General features: G+C 46.4%; 1 protein-coding gene across 5 annotated transcripts in view; it reads left to right on the top strand.

Annotated features, from left to right (window-relative positions):
- frmd5a (FERM domain containing 5a) overlaps positions 1–14,409 on the top strand; it is a 136,053-nt gene that overhangs the window by 35,023 nt on the left and 86,621 nt on the right. Inside the window, exon 1 of one of the 5 annotated variants that reach the window (XM_078427420.1) lies at positions 13,915–14,192. The exons of 3 other annotated variants lie outside the window; for them this stretch is intronic. The gene's annotated coding sequence lies outside the window, so the exon portion shown is untranslated. Of the gene's footprint in view, positions 1–13,914; positions 14,193–14,409 lie in introns of those variants that run through there. One more of the 5 variants, XM_078427423.1, reaches the window with a different exon arrangement.

The raw sequence follows: 14,409 nt of genomic DNA, 5'->3' as shown, positions 1-14,409 counted from the left end.
TATAGTTCCAGCTGCAGCTGGCCACAAAGGCCCATTACAGCCGTCTCCTCCATTCCCGTCATCCTGTCAACCTTCGTCTTTCTGCTTCCGCAGCCCTCTTCAGCCTTTGTTCCCGGTCCCTGGTTGGGGATGGGGGGAGCGCCTCCTGCAGCTGACCTTGAGGGCACGGAAGGTAAGACTGGGCCTTTTGTCCAGCATCAGCCACCGTCGCTGACTCCCCCAATCTCCACTCTGGTTCCTGGTCTTTGAGGGCGACCAGGAGCCGGACTGAGCAGTTGCCCCCGACGGACACCCACCCCCCAGTAGAATCCCACCAGGTTCATGTCGCTCCGAGAGGTGGCAGCCACATGAATCTGGTCGTAACCTCTTAACAGGAAGGCAGCAAAGATGCTGGCAAAGGGCACAGTCAGAATCCCACAGGGCACAGCCCACTGCGACACTGATCATGCTCTGCTCCGCGATGCACAAATAGAGTAAGTCCTTGGGCTGACGGACCTGCTTCTGTGCAGTCTGACTCTGTGACTCCAAGAGAAATGCAGGCACAAACAAATGCAGGTTCACCAGGATTGTGTCTTGATCACAGGATATTAGCTATAAGGAGAGGTCGGACAAATTTGGATTGGTTCTCCAGAGGGGCAGAGGCTGAGGGAAGACCTGGTGGAAGTTTACAAAATTACGAAAGGCATAGATGGGGTAGACATTCAGGGCATATTTTCCAAGGTGGAAATATTAAGATCAGAGGAGGAAGGTTTGAGGGAGATGTTTCGCAGATAATGGTGAGTGCCAGGAACGCTCTGGTGGTGGACAAGACCGATACGACAGTGGCATTGAAGAGGATTGTGGATAGGCACTTGAATATGCAGGCAGTGGAGGGATATGGAGCACTTGCAGGCAGAAAGAATTAGTGTAAGTAGGAATTAGTTGAAATAGTCGTAATGTTCTGCCCTGACATTGTGGGCTGTAGAGCCTGTTTCTGCACTGTATTGTTCTACGTTCTATGGTTCAGCTGCTTGGTTTAGCCTTGACAGAATTCCGTCGATGCGGTTGGAGGCAGAAGAAACAACAGCTCCTTCAACCCCCCCATCCCTCCTTCCCCATCCCATCATCTTTCTCTCTCCTCTCTCCACCACCAACCTCCTCTCCCCACCACTTCCCTCCTCTCCCCGTCCCAGTGCGGTTCTAAAGGACATGCTCAGTAAACAGCTGCGGCTAATGTGCCCCTAGCCCGTGGAACAACACAACCCAGGGCTTTAACTAATTCTGACAAAGCCTCTCCTCTTCAATTTGTTTGTCATTTGTTTTCGGGTTATTTAATTCTCTGTTGCAGCTGCACTGATCTTCTCATTGTTAACCAAAGATCAATCGCTACGCTGTAGAGAGTTTGTGTGCCTGGACTGATGGGCTGGTTTTGTCTTTGTGTGTGGTTAGCACCGTTAAATACCAGTTTTACACTGGATTATAATTCATAATCAGAATTTAAGTAGGCCTTTCAATCAATTCCATGGAGTCGAGGCCAAGTTATCAGAGTTAAACATATTTTTGCTGTGTTTTATCTTGCTCTTGTATTTGAGGTGTTTGCGCAGTAATCAACCAGAACCAGAACCAGAACGGTCTGGTCCTATCTTTCTCCACCACTCTGCCAATCCTGCTGTCTGTCCGCATCTGTCAACCCCTCTCTCTTTCTTTCTCCGTTCCTCCTTTGGGAGGTTTAGCTGGGACCCCTCTTTCCCCTTGGCATATGCCCAGCTGACATTCTGTGATGTGACTTTGCACAACACAGAAGGCCTTTCATTCAGGTTAACGCAGGCTCTCATCACTGTTCCAGCAACGGCAGGGCCCATTGTGCAGACGCACAATTCACCAGCTGTGACAAGCTGTGCCCATCGCTGCTCCCCACGATCGGCACAGACCTGAGCCCAGCTGCAACATTTGTGACGACTTCACCACTCAAATTGCCCAGTCCCTGGTCAACCTCTGCTCCCCAAAGCCCAGCCCCCCCCCCCCCTCCTGCACTCTAATGCAGCACAAACGATTACTGAGTTTGTAACCTGTCGGCTGCTTGCCAAGGATGACTCTTTATTTTTCCAGAACATATAGACACGGACAGAAGAAGGACAGATCCCAGGGAGTGACCTGAGAAGCAGCGATCTGGGAGGTGTATGTGCAGGGGAGGCCGGGGGCTATGGTCTCCAGGTCGATGGTGAGACTTGTGCCCTGCAATAACTCCACTGGTCAGAAGCACCTCAAGCACATTCATCCAATGCCCCTTCGGCCCACCGAGTCCACGCTGACCAGCAATCCTCGTACACTAGCACTATCCTACACACTAGGGCCAATTTACAATTTTACAGGTCAACTAACCTACAAACTTGTATCTTTGGAGAGTAGGAGGAAACCAGAGCACCTGGAGAAAACCCACTTGATCACAGGGAAAACGTACAATACAATACAATATATCTTTATTGTCATTGTACCCAGGGGTACAACGAGATTGGGAATGCGCCTCCCATACGATGCAATAATTTAAGTAATTTAGACAACAGCAACCAAACGAAATGAAACAATTGTAACAGTTTTAGACAGGGTAAAGTGCAAGTTGATCTATGCGTTGTGGCCATCCGGCTCAGCAGGACCGGTTCATAGCAGCTATGGCCCTGGGGATGAAGCTGTTCCTGAGTCTGGAGGTGCGGGCGTAGAAGGCCTTGTATCGTCTGCCCGATGGAAGGAGTTCGAACAGACTGTTGCAGGGGTGTGAAGAGTCTTTGTGGATGCTGGTGGCTTTTCTGAGGCATCGTGTGTTGTAGATGCCCTCCAAGTCTGGTAGCTGTGTTCCGATGGCCCTCTGAGCTCTATGGACTACCCGCTGTAGAGCTTTCCTTTCTGCCTCCATGCAGCTGAGGTACCACACAGGGATGCCATGCGTTAGGATGCTCTCTATGGTGCAGCGGTAGAAGGTCGTCAGCAGCTGTTGGGGTAGACCAGACTTTTTCAGTGTTCTTAAGTAGAACAGTCTTTGTTGTGCCTTCTTGACCAGCGCAGCAGTGTTATTGGACCATGTTAGGTCCTCCGAAATGTGAGTGCCCAGAAACTTGAAGCTGGACACTCTCTCCACACTGTCCCCGTTGATAGAGATCGGGGCATATTCCCCATTTTGTGACTTACGGAATATGTACAAACTCTGTACAGACAGCACCTGTAGTCAGGATCGAACCCAGGTTTCTGGCGCTGTAAGGCAGCAACTCTATCGCTGCACCACTGTGCCTCCCACAAACAGCGACATTGTAATGACCAGGCAGTTGGTTTTATGGTGGTGGGGAGAATAATTATTGATCCTGTGGGGAAACTTAATTTAACCTCGCTCTGAAGGCACTATCTCAAAGAGTGAAGTATTTCTCTGAGACCACACTGGACTTTCTGGAGTGGGATTTAGACCGGGCAACTTTAACCAAAAGGTAAAAGTGCAATTCATTGAGACATACTGCACTTGCTCTGGGTTTGACTACGTTGTACCCAGTCCGGGTTCAATTATACTGTACCTAGTCCAGGTTTAACTCCAGTTGACCCACTATGACACTGCTTGAGTTGCAGAGGTTAAAGGCTAACCTCTGGAGGAATGCTTCAATCCTTTGGACTCTCCTTGTTGAGCAGTGGAATCTGATGCTTCCCGCTGTGAGGAGATTGAATCATGTGTAATAATCATTATTTATTCAAACAGCACAATGTATCCTGGCTGGGCTTTGGGTATTTCCTTCACATACTGTATGCTGTGTAGATTGAACTTGTTGTATTGACGAGGGGCTAGGTGAGTGTTTTGTGACGACTTTTCCCAGTTAATCTCTCTGTTTTATTTCCGAATTGAGGAATTATTGCTCTCATCGCTGTTCCATGGGGTTATAAGTAGAGACAAACATTGCTGGCCATCCATTCCGGGCTTGTTGTCTGGAGGAATTGGTGGTGATTTTTCATGGCTGGGGATGCTGATAATCTCCATGTTACAAGCAGCAGAGACAACTTAGAACATAGAACATAGAACACAGAATACAGAGCAGCACGGCACTGAAATAGGCCCTTCAGCCCACAATGTTTGTGCCAAACACGATGCCGAACTACACTGATCTAATCTGCCTGTACAGGGTCCATATCCCCTGCACGTTCCTATGTTCCTATTTGAAAGCCTCTTAAATGCCACTATTCTATCTGCCTCCACCACCAACCCGTGGCAGTGTGTTCAGGTCCCCACCACTCTGTGTAAAAAAAACTTGCCCCTCACATCTCCTTTAAACTTTCTGCCTCTCAGCTTATAGCTATGCCCTCTCGACATTTCTACCCTGGCGAAAAAAAGTTCTGTCTGTCTACCCTATCTATGTCTCATAATTTTATATACTTTACATCTATCAAATCCTCCCTCAACCTCCAACGTTCCAGAGAAAATAATCCAAGTCGATCCAACCTTTCCGTGTAGCTGTAGCCCTCTAATCACAGAAACCTCTATCTTGGTAGACCTCCCCCGGAGAACCTCCACATCGTTCCTGTAAGTGGGTGACCAAGAACAGCATGCAATACTCCAAATGCGTCCTAACCAAGGTCTTATAGAGCTTCATCATGATTTCCTGACTCTTATACTCAATGAAGGCAAGCATACCATGTGCTTTGTTTATCCTCCTACAGTATCTACTTGTGCTGCCACCTTCCGTGAGCTATGAACTTGGATTCCAAGATCCCTCTGCACATCAATGCTGTTAAGGGTCTTGCCATTAATTGTATATTCTCCCCTTACATACAAGTTCCCAAAGTGCAGCACCTCACACTTGCTTGGATTAAACTTCACCTACCATTTCTACGCCAATTTCTGTAGCTGATCGATATACCGTTGTCTCTTCTAACGGCCTTCCTTGCTGTCTGAAACTTCTCCAACTTTGTTATCAGCCGCAGACTTACTCACCAACCCATCTACATTTACGTCCAAGTCATTTATATATATCACAACAGACGATGTCCATCGTGTGAAATGCTTTTCAAGTTGGATTATCACTGGGTAATGAGTGGTTAGTGATCACTGCTGTCAACGAGAAATTGTCAGGTGCTACATTGTAGACTTTGGTGAAGCACTATTTAGTAACTTCAGTAAAGGATGGTCAGCAACAGGTACAGTCATTGAGTTGGCAGATTTATCTTGTTCCTTCAAATTGTTCCCAAATCAGCAATGATGTAAGATTATGTTAGTAATGAGAAAGGTGATTAATTGAACATTAAACTGATATTAAGAAATGTTGGACTCGTGTGCTCTACAGCACCTTACCAACTCTCTCCCTTAGAACCTTTCTCTGCATTCAAGTGTAGTGGTGGGCTGGGTACACAAGTGACATCGTCTCGGGGTCAAGGGACATTATTCCCACGGAGAGACTGGAAAACCCAGGCCAGCTCTCCCTGGAGCAGAGGAGGCAAAGAGCAGGTTTGACAGAGCAGCCAAAATATCGAGGAGTTTAATCCAAAAGCAGTTGCTTCCAGTGGTGGGAGCTCCATAACAAGAGAACGTGAACTGTAGCAGGAGGGGAGAGGGGGAGATATGTTATAACAACCCTGATAGGCTGGTGGAAGCAACTTCAACATAAACTTTCTTAAGAGAATTGAATAATAATCAAAAATGAAGAAATCCAGGTATATAAGGGAAATGGACAAAGAACTCAGGCAGCTCAATGGGTTGAACAGTCTGCTTCTGTGTTGTAAGGTTCTGGCAATTTGCAGTGAGGTGAATGCATTGTTTTTCTGAGATAGTACTGTTCAGGGAATTGTTTCTTGGTTCACGGGAGAATCCCTGGTTTCTGTTGAATCATACTCTCTGGCCTTTGACTCTGGCCCGGAGTGTAGGTGCTGGTAGCAGGATGGCATGGCTGATAACATGGCTCCAGCTGGTTATTGATCTTGCACCTCACCCTGAATTATCTGTCCAACTGCTGAACCATGTTTAGAATGGAGGACGTTACACAGAGTGGAGAGGGGGGGTGTTGTTAGTGGTTGACAATATTGTGCGTGTTGGGGAGGACAGGGCGGGATGGTGCAGAGAGACTTGTGGACATGTGGGAGAGCGACGGCTTTTAAAGTCCAGTTGGACAAAATGCTCTGTCTAAACAGCGTTTAAAGTTTCAGGCCTATACATCATTTAAGAAAATCATCTCTCAGGATATGAATACCATTGAGATATGACAGGCATTCAACTGGGAAATAAATAAGAAATAAATCTCTCCCACTAATGAAATCTTAAATCATTCCCAGGACTTTCAGTCCCACTATTTCAGTTGCACTAGGTTCTGGTAACTCATAACTCTTCTTACATAGTCTCTTGGAAGCAACTCATCGTTGGTCCTGCTCGTTCTGAGGGGTGTGAGGTGGTTGATGAGGCTGATGTAGGAACCACAGACTCTTCCACAGATGGGGCAGTTTGAGGTGATACGTTTTGCCCACCATGCACTTTGGGTTTGCACAGGGGCCATCCACACATTCACGGATGGCCGAATCACGGGTGGTGATGGGTCAACATACATGAGAGAGATAGACCACCTGGCTATCTCTGGCGCAACAAACTCCTCTCGCTCAATGTCAAACACGACCACGGAACTAATTGTTGAATTCAGAAAAGGGATGTCAAGAGACCACGTGCCAATTTTCATTCGTGGATCGGCAGTGGTAGTGTCAAATTGACAGCTTGTACAGCTCGGTGCATAGATGTAATCACAAAGAAGGCACAACAATGTATCTACTTTCTTATAAGTTTAAAGAGATTTGGCATGTCACCGAATACTCTAACAAACCTCTACAAATGCACTGGTTGCCTCATGGATTGGTACGGCAATTCCCACATCGGGGAATGAAAGAGGCCGCAGAAAGTGGTGGACTCATCTCAGTACAGGCTGAGTAACCGGCACAGCAATGATGACCATGACTGGCACAGCAAGGGTGCCCAATACTGGCACAATAACGATGCTTACCACTGGCACAGTAATCGTGGGCACTCTGTCATCATCAGTAACAGAACACCACATTTTATAATTTATTTTTGCACCAATGTCTTGTTTTGCACAGCCCTTTTCTTTTTCACTGTTTTCTATAATCGGAATGTGGCACAAGCTATTAATTTGTGCACAGGATGATCCCACAAAAGTACTGCAGATAAATACCAAATGTGGATTCTGGGTTCGATATTAGCCCTGGACAACACTGTCTCTGTGATCTTTCGCTCCCACCTCAGTGGGCAGGTACCCGATATCAGATGGCACATGCACTAATGCAGCACCCCAGCAGTGCTGCACTGGCCCACACGCGGAGTGTTGGGCTGGGTTGCATGCAGCAAGTGGAGCTGCTGCCTCACAGGTTCCATTGCCCCTTGTGATGTCTGTATGGTGTTTGCATGCTCTCCCCGTGTGGGTTTCCTCCAGGCGCCCCGGTTTCCTCCCACATCATTAAAGACTCTGTAACTTGCCCCGGGTGTGTAGGTGAGTGCTGGAATCTGGAAGCAGACGATAGGAATGTGGGAAGAATTAGTGGGGAATGGGACTGCTCTGTGAGCCAGCAGAGACTCGATGGGCCGAACCGGCTCCTGTGACATGAGGAAATCCGAGTCGATGACTGGGAGTTGCGAAGACCACGTGATGCCATTAGATTCTGAAGCCGGACAGGACACTTGGAGAAACTTGACATCATCTGGATCCCTGTGTAGGCGAAGGCTCTGCAGAAATGCAGCAAAACATTGTCTGTCAGTCACCTGGCTTGTACTGGATGCAAGGCTGCGTTTAATAGTGTTGTAGTAATTTACTTATTCATGAATTTAAATCACTTGGCTGCTTGTCAGAATGCAATAAGCTGCACAATGATGAGCAATAACAAATATTTAGGATAAATCTGCAGTCCTTTCACATCCGAGAGTCCTTCTATGCCCTAGAACCCTTGGGACTCTGTGTGCTTCCAGTTCTGCCTTCCTGTCCGGCCCTGATAACCTTCACCCCACCATTGGCAGCCTTGTGCTTGGCTCTATGGCAGAGCCATCGATCAAGATCAATTACTGGTTACTTCTTTACGTGATGGTGGAATGGTTCACCCAGTTGGTGGAAGGTGGGAGAGGTACCTTTGTCCAGCAGGTCTACTGACACAAATAACACGGAGGTACTGATGGTGACACAAGGACTCTTCCCACTTCCTTCGGCGAACTCTGCCCGTTGTATTAATTTCTCTCTCAGAAACCCACTTGCATGTCTTCAAGCAGGTTGGAAGAGTGTGACAGTAGTGAGATTATCTTTGAAACTCATCGTCTGGAGGCCCAGATCCCAAATCCAGTGGGACAGCTGGTGAATTTAAATACAGTTTAGTCATAAGGTGTTTCTGTGCAAGTCCAAATGGTTCACAAAAGTCCCTCAGGGAAGAAAACAAAATTTACCTTGCCTCTCCTCGCAGAGAACGAAGGTGGGAACCAGGTGGGAGTGGGCCTCTGAGACAAAGGTGGGATTCGGTGGGGGGAAAGGGGGTTGGGGGCTGGGAGGGAGGGCGATGAGAGATGGGGGGACCTGGCAAGGGTGTGGGTTAAAGCCTGCTACCATCAGACAGTAGTTAGGACTGTTCGGTGAACTTTTGTAATTTTGTCGGTGGCAAAACATAGCGACACTTGTGTTCGTGCCAAGGTGAGGTCTGATGCATGATATTACGGGGTTTCACTGGGGTACATGTGACAATGAAGTATCATTGGAATTCCAACCCCGATCCAGAGTTGCTAAATCTTGACTGCCCTGGAAGTGGCCCTGACAAGGTGCACTGTGCAGGAAGGAACTGCAGATGCTGGTTTAAACCGAAGATAGACAGCAAAAGGTGTTCTGCGCCCCTGTCCCTCCCCAGGAGTGTGAGCTGGATCCTCCCCACCTCCCCGTGGAGATGAGCAGTAACGAACCACAGCCCACAAGTGCATCTTTCGCAATGTGTGCGGCCACGTCAGATGGGGAAGGGGGGGGGGCTCTGGCAACCACATTACCCCGTGGGGACAGGTGGGCGGCTGGGGAAGAGGAGGAGCTGGACTCCATCAGCTCTCGGACGGTGCAAAGTGCTGACCAGTCGGTTTTTGCAGATCTTTCATTAAGTCTATAATTAAATGAGCATTGATCGCAAGGTGGTTGGCAGCAGGAGATGCAGGGAATTGATCACTGCAGTAAACCTTCGTCTCTGCCGCTGCTGAGTGAGGACCCCACACTCCTCGGGCTGTGTGGCTTGGGGTGGGCTGGCAGTGCTCCCCCCCCCCCCCAACCCATACAGTCCCCTGGTATTATGGGGTAGGTGCAGGGTTATTGGGGTGGGAGGCTCCTGGGGGAGTAGCTGTCTGATGTCTGAGATGGTTACTCTAGGGGCCAGGTGCTGAGTGTTGAGAGGGTGGTTCACCAGTGATCTCCACTCTCTCCGGGCTGGTTTCATCGCCGTCCTGTGCTGCTCCACTCTGGGGGATGGTGCCTCTGCTGGGGAGCCCCAGTGTTGCTGTGGTTCAGCATGTGTAGAGCTGAGCCCTACTTCCGACACATGGGCAGAGACATTGAGATGAACTCCCGGGTGCAGTATGGGCTTGACTGCTGCTCTGCCAGAGGTTTGCTTTTTGGAGAAGACTTTTAGAAACATAGAACATAGAAAATAGGTGCAGGAGTAGGCCATTCGGCCCTTCGAGCCAGCACCACCATTCAATATGATCATGGCTGATCATCCAGAATCAGTACCCCGTTCCTGATTTCTCCCCATATCCCTTGATTCTGTTAGGCCTACAGATGTCCTGAACTAAGAGATACCCAGGCTCAATCCTGACAAAGAGCAAGGGCGTTCTCCCCAATTCACAAACTATAATTTCACAATTATTGTAAAATTCACCTGGCTAGTTAATGTATATGTGGATACTTAGATTTGCAGATGCTAGTTTACAAAAAAAAGATAGAAAGTGCTGGAGTAACCCAGTGGTCAAGCAGCATCTTTAGAGAACAGGGATATGTAATCATGTATTGTCTTTCCACTAACTGGTTAGCACGCATCGAAAGCTTTTCATTTTACCTCGGTACACGTGACAATAAACTAAACTCAAGCTCAAAAAAAAGGTGACATTTTGGGTCGGGATCCTTCTTCAGACTGATTGCAGGGATTGGGGGGTGGGGAGGAAGAAAGCTGTAAGAGAGGAGGGGCAGGCCAAAGCCTGGCAGGTAGTGGGTTGATACGGGGGAGGGGGAGGGGGTGGAGGGGGGGTGGTTGGTAGTTAATGTTTATGTTCTCCCCAGTTCTGCTGCAGTCTTTACCCAGTAACCACTTTACATCATGAGTCCAGCCAGCAGGTTCAATCAATCAGAAGTTGCTCCCATAATTTGCATGAACATGTATGTGCTTGATTTTAGAAATGAATTTGTCAAACATCCCAGTACAAGATTATCCTCAACCAACCCCAGATGGTCATCTTATTGTCATAGTACCTTTTCTGGTGGCTCTCTGAGCATCAATTGCCATGTTACTACAGTGACCAGACTTTAAGTGCAAGTGTTTCAAAGGATTGAAGACATGGAGCTATTTCCTTCTGTCTTTCTTTTCTAGAAGGCATTCTAGAGTTGTTGACTTTTCAGGACAAGAGGTCAAGTCAAGTCAAGTCAATTTTATTTGTATAGCTTGGTTCCTGCATTAATGTCCCAAGCTCTTTGCTTTGTCCATTCCCCCCTGTGCTTTCTTTGAAAACCTGTAATTTTCTTTTTCAAATATTTATCAACTTCCCTTTCAAAAGTTACAGAAAGTTCCAAGATTGGTTTGTGGGTATGTTATTTTATTATCCCATTGATGCGAATGTGACTGGCAATTCACTCTCCATTCCTGATTGCTTTTGAGCTGAGAAGTCATTGAGTTTCAAACACATGGGAAGGTCTGGAGTCCCAGAGAGGCCTGGTTGTGGAAGGACTGCAGATACCACCACCCCCATCCTTCAAAGGGCACTTGTGATCCAGAAGGGGTTTGATGATAACCCAGTGGTACTGCAGAGACTCGTATTGAGAGCAACATTTTAATTAGTGTTTATTTACATTACACAAGAAGATAGGAGCAGGAATAGGTCACTTGCCCCCTCAGGCCTACCCTGCCTTTCAAAATGATATTAAATTATTTGAAGTTTAGTTTCCAAGAGTGGTTTCAAAGTCAGACCTCAAATTCATAGATCTTTGCTCTGGGAACTCTGGCCCTACACTTTGAACAATAACTTTATTTCATTCATAACAACCCCATTCTTGGGAAAATAAGCATGATCCTAAAAATCACCGATCCATGTTTGCCAGAGATTTAACCCGCTGAATTACTCCAGCACTTTGTGTCATTTTGTGTAAACCAGCATCTGCAGTTTCTTGTTTTTACATTTTTCCCATTTTCTCTCTTTGGTATTTTGACAATTTCCATTTTCAAGTTACTGAAATTGTTGTCTCACCAAGCTCATATTTCGAAAGGATTATCAAATCCTTCTTAATCTTCTGCACTTCCATTTCTGGTTTCTGCTTTCTCAATAGTCATTACAACTGAAGGTGCTCAAAGCTGGACTCAGTAGCCCTGATTTTAACAATGCAATGTGTAGGAATTTTGTGTAATATAGGTTTGGATTAGTTTCGTATGGAGATACAGCGCGGAAACAGGCCGTTTGGCCCACCGTCCACAACGACCATCGATCACCCGTTCACATTAGTTCTGGTTTTCCACTATCTCATCCACTTCCTACACTGGGGGCCGTAAAAGCCAATTAACCTGTAAACTTGCACGTCCTTGTGATGTGGAGGGAAACATGGCGGAAACCTATGCAATCACAGGGAGAACATACAAAGTCCACATTGACAACACACAAAGGTCAGGATCCCATCCGGGTCTCTGGCACTCTGAGGCAGCAGCTCTATCAGCTGCCCTACTGTGCTGCCCATTGATTGTGAGACTGCTGGCTCTTTCTTTTAGGAGTGTTGGGTTAACATTGGCACAAACATTTTCATTTTGATCCAAACGATTATTTAATAGCAAAAGTATTGTGTCTTTGCTGTTCTGTTTTTACAACAATCCCCAAAATTGTTAACATTTTACAGTTAAAACTGATGTGTTATGTGGCAGACAGAGAGAAGCTGTTGATCAGATACATTCTGGTTTCTGGAGAAGCTATATTTTTAAACAAACCTAATTTATTGGATCCTATTTTAGGTTATTGTACCACGTGCCACAGGCATTTTCTCTGAAATGGCTGGACTGTAAAACAGACAACCCCCTTGCTGCATGTCACACCTGTGATAGAATTTGAAAAATCTACTAGTCTCAACTGAGCAATTAAATGATAAATTGAACAGTTTATGTTCTGTGCACATGTGCTATTAATCTCCTAACCACCAAGTTATCAGGGGTAACCATTACTTGAGGCGATATACAAAGCAAAATATCCCTTGTGCAATATTTATGCAGAAAATAAAATCGTTTGATAATCTTACACAAGTACTGAGAGATGCAAAAATGTTTGATGTCGGTTCACTTGACGCTCCTTATGAGTTTGACGGATGGTTTTGAATTATGAGGTGCAAAGCCCTTGCAAAATCCCAGTGGAAGGTTCAGAAGGCTCAAGGAGTGTGTTGGCACCACTGTGGAATTGACTGATTACAGATCTCATTACTGTGGAGCACTTGCTCTGTATGAGTGATGGTGGAAGCTTGAATGAAGGTGGGAGAGAGGAGCTCCCTGCTGCTTCTGGAGGAACTCCTCACTTGTTCCCGTGCAGCTGAGGCTGAGTCAAGGAGGAGTAAGCAGAGTCTTTTTTATTCAGTGCCCAGGGAGTGCCAATGATGCGATGCATTGATGTACACATTGTTCCTGGGTCGAGTGACCAGTCAATGTAATACCACACAAAGTGTAAACCAGATAACATATCGTCCTTCAAAGATAATCCAATTGAATCGAAACAAGTTCATCCAAGGGTAGTTAGGGCCTCTTGGAGTGTATGTCATACTTGGTTTAATGGTGTGAAAGAGTTGAAAGCATCACTCAATATTGTTATAAATTCTGCAACAGGACACAATGTGCTGGAGTAGCTCAGCAGGTCAGGCAGGATCTCTGGAGAACATGAATCGGTGGTGTTTCAGGTCGAGACCCTTCCTGGCTGAACTGCTGAGCTGCTCTATCACTTTGTGTCCTTTTGTTTATTAACCAGAATTTCATTTCATATATACAGCGCGGAAACAGGCCTTTTCGGCCCACCAAGTCCGCGCCGCCCAGCGATCCCCGCACACTAACACTATTAACACTATCCTACACACACTAGGGACAATTTTTACATTTACCCAGTCAATTAACCTACATACCTGTACGTCTTTGGAGTGTGCAATTCCTTGTTTCGACATTATTTCTCTTCACTTTGGTAATGGCATAATGGGGAGATGTGAATTATACTATAATGTTTCTGCTTATTAAGCATTCCGTGGGATGGAGATAACTTGCTCCTACTTTCATTTTGTGGGTTCTATCATATTGGACTTGCTCTCACCCCTTTAAGATAAAAGATCAACACCACCTCTTTATAGATCCACAACGTCAGGTAAAAAGATTATGAGCAATTGCAAATAATTAACAGCATAGTGGTGTGGCTAGTAGAGCTGCTGCCCTGGAGACCCAGGTTCGATCCTGATCTTGGGTGCTGTCTGTTAGAGTTTGCACATTCTCCCTGTGATGGCGTGGGTTTTCCTCATCTGCTTCAATACCCTCCCACTCACATCAAAGACAGGCAGGTTTGTAGTTTAATTGGCTGTTGTAAATTGCTCTTAGTGTATACGTGAGTGAGAAATCTGGGAGGATTTAATGAGAATGTGGGGAGAATGAAAAATAGGACATGTAGAATTAATGCAAAAGTGTAGTTAATAGTCGGTGTTGATTCAGTGGGTTGAAATGCCTGTTTCAGTATTGTATTTCTTGATTTTACAATGCCAACCAACCTAGATTTGCTAAAAGTGTCGCATTTTCAAATGTGTCCATGTGTTTACTACTGGCTATTCAGAGAAAGCAGACGCAGTGTGCATGTGTTTGTGGACGGCACTTAATGACATACCTCCAAGTTTGTGGATGCAAATACCATTCCGGACACTTCAAAATCCTGTGTTGGTGATGAGGGTTTGTCACGGGGAGGCGTTTGCACCTTTCAGGTAAACAACAAGCAAATAAAAGGGTCTTGAGTCGAAACGTCGCCTATTCCTTTTCTCCAGAGAAGTTGACTGACCCGTTGAGTTGCTCCAGCATTTTGTGTCTATCTTCGGTTTAAATCAGCATCTGCAGTTCATTCCGACACAAGTAAATATTTTGGTTGGAGGAGAACACCGAGCCAAGGAGGAAGGGCAAGGAACATTCTGGTGGCCCCTTCTG

Source organism: Rhinoraja longicauda, chromosome 33, assembly GCF_053455715.1.
Source record: "Rhinoraja longicauda isolate Sanriku21f chromosome 33, sRhiLon1.1, whole genome shotgun sequence".
NCBI lineage: Eukaryota > Metazoa > Chordata > Chondrichthyes > Rajiformes > Arhynchobatidae > Rhinoraja > Rhinoraja longicauda.
Note: the sequence above shows the minus strand (reverse complement) of the source record. Positions and strands in the feature narration are given on the sequence as shown.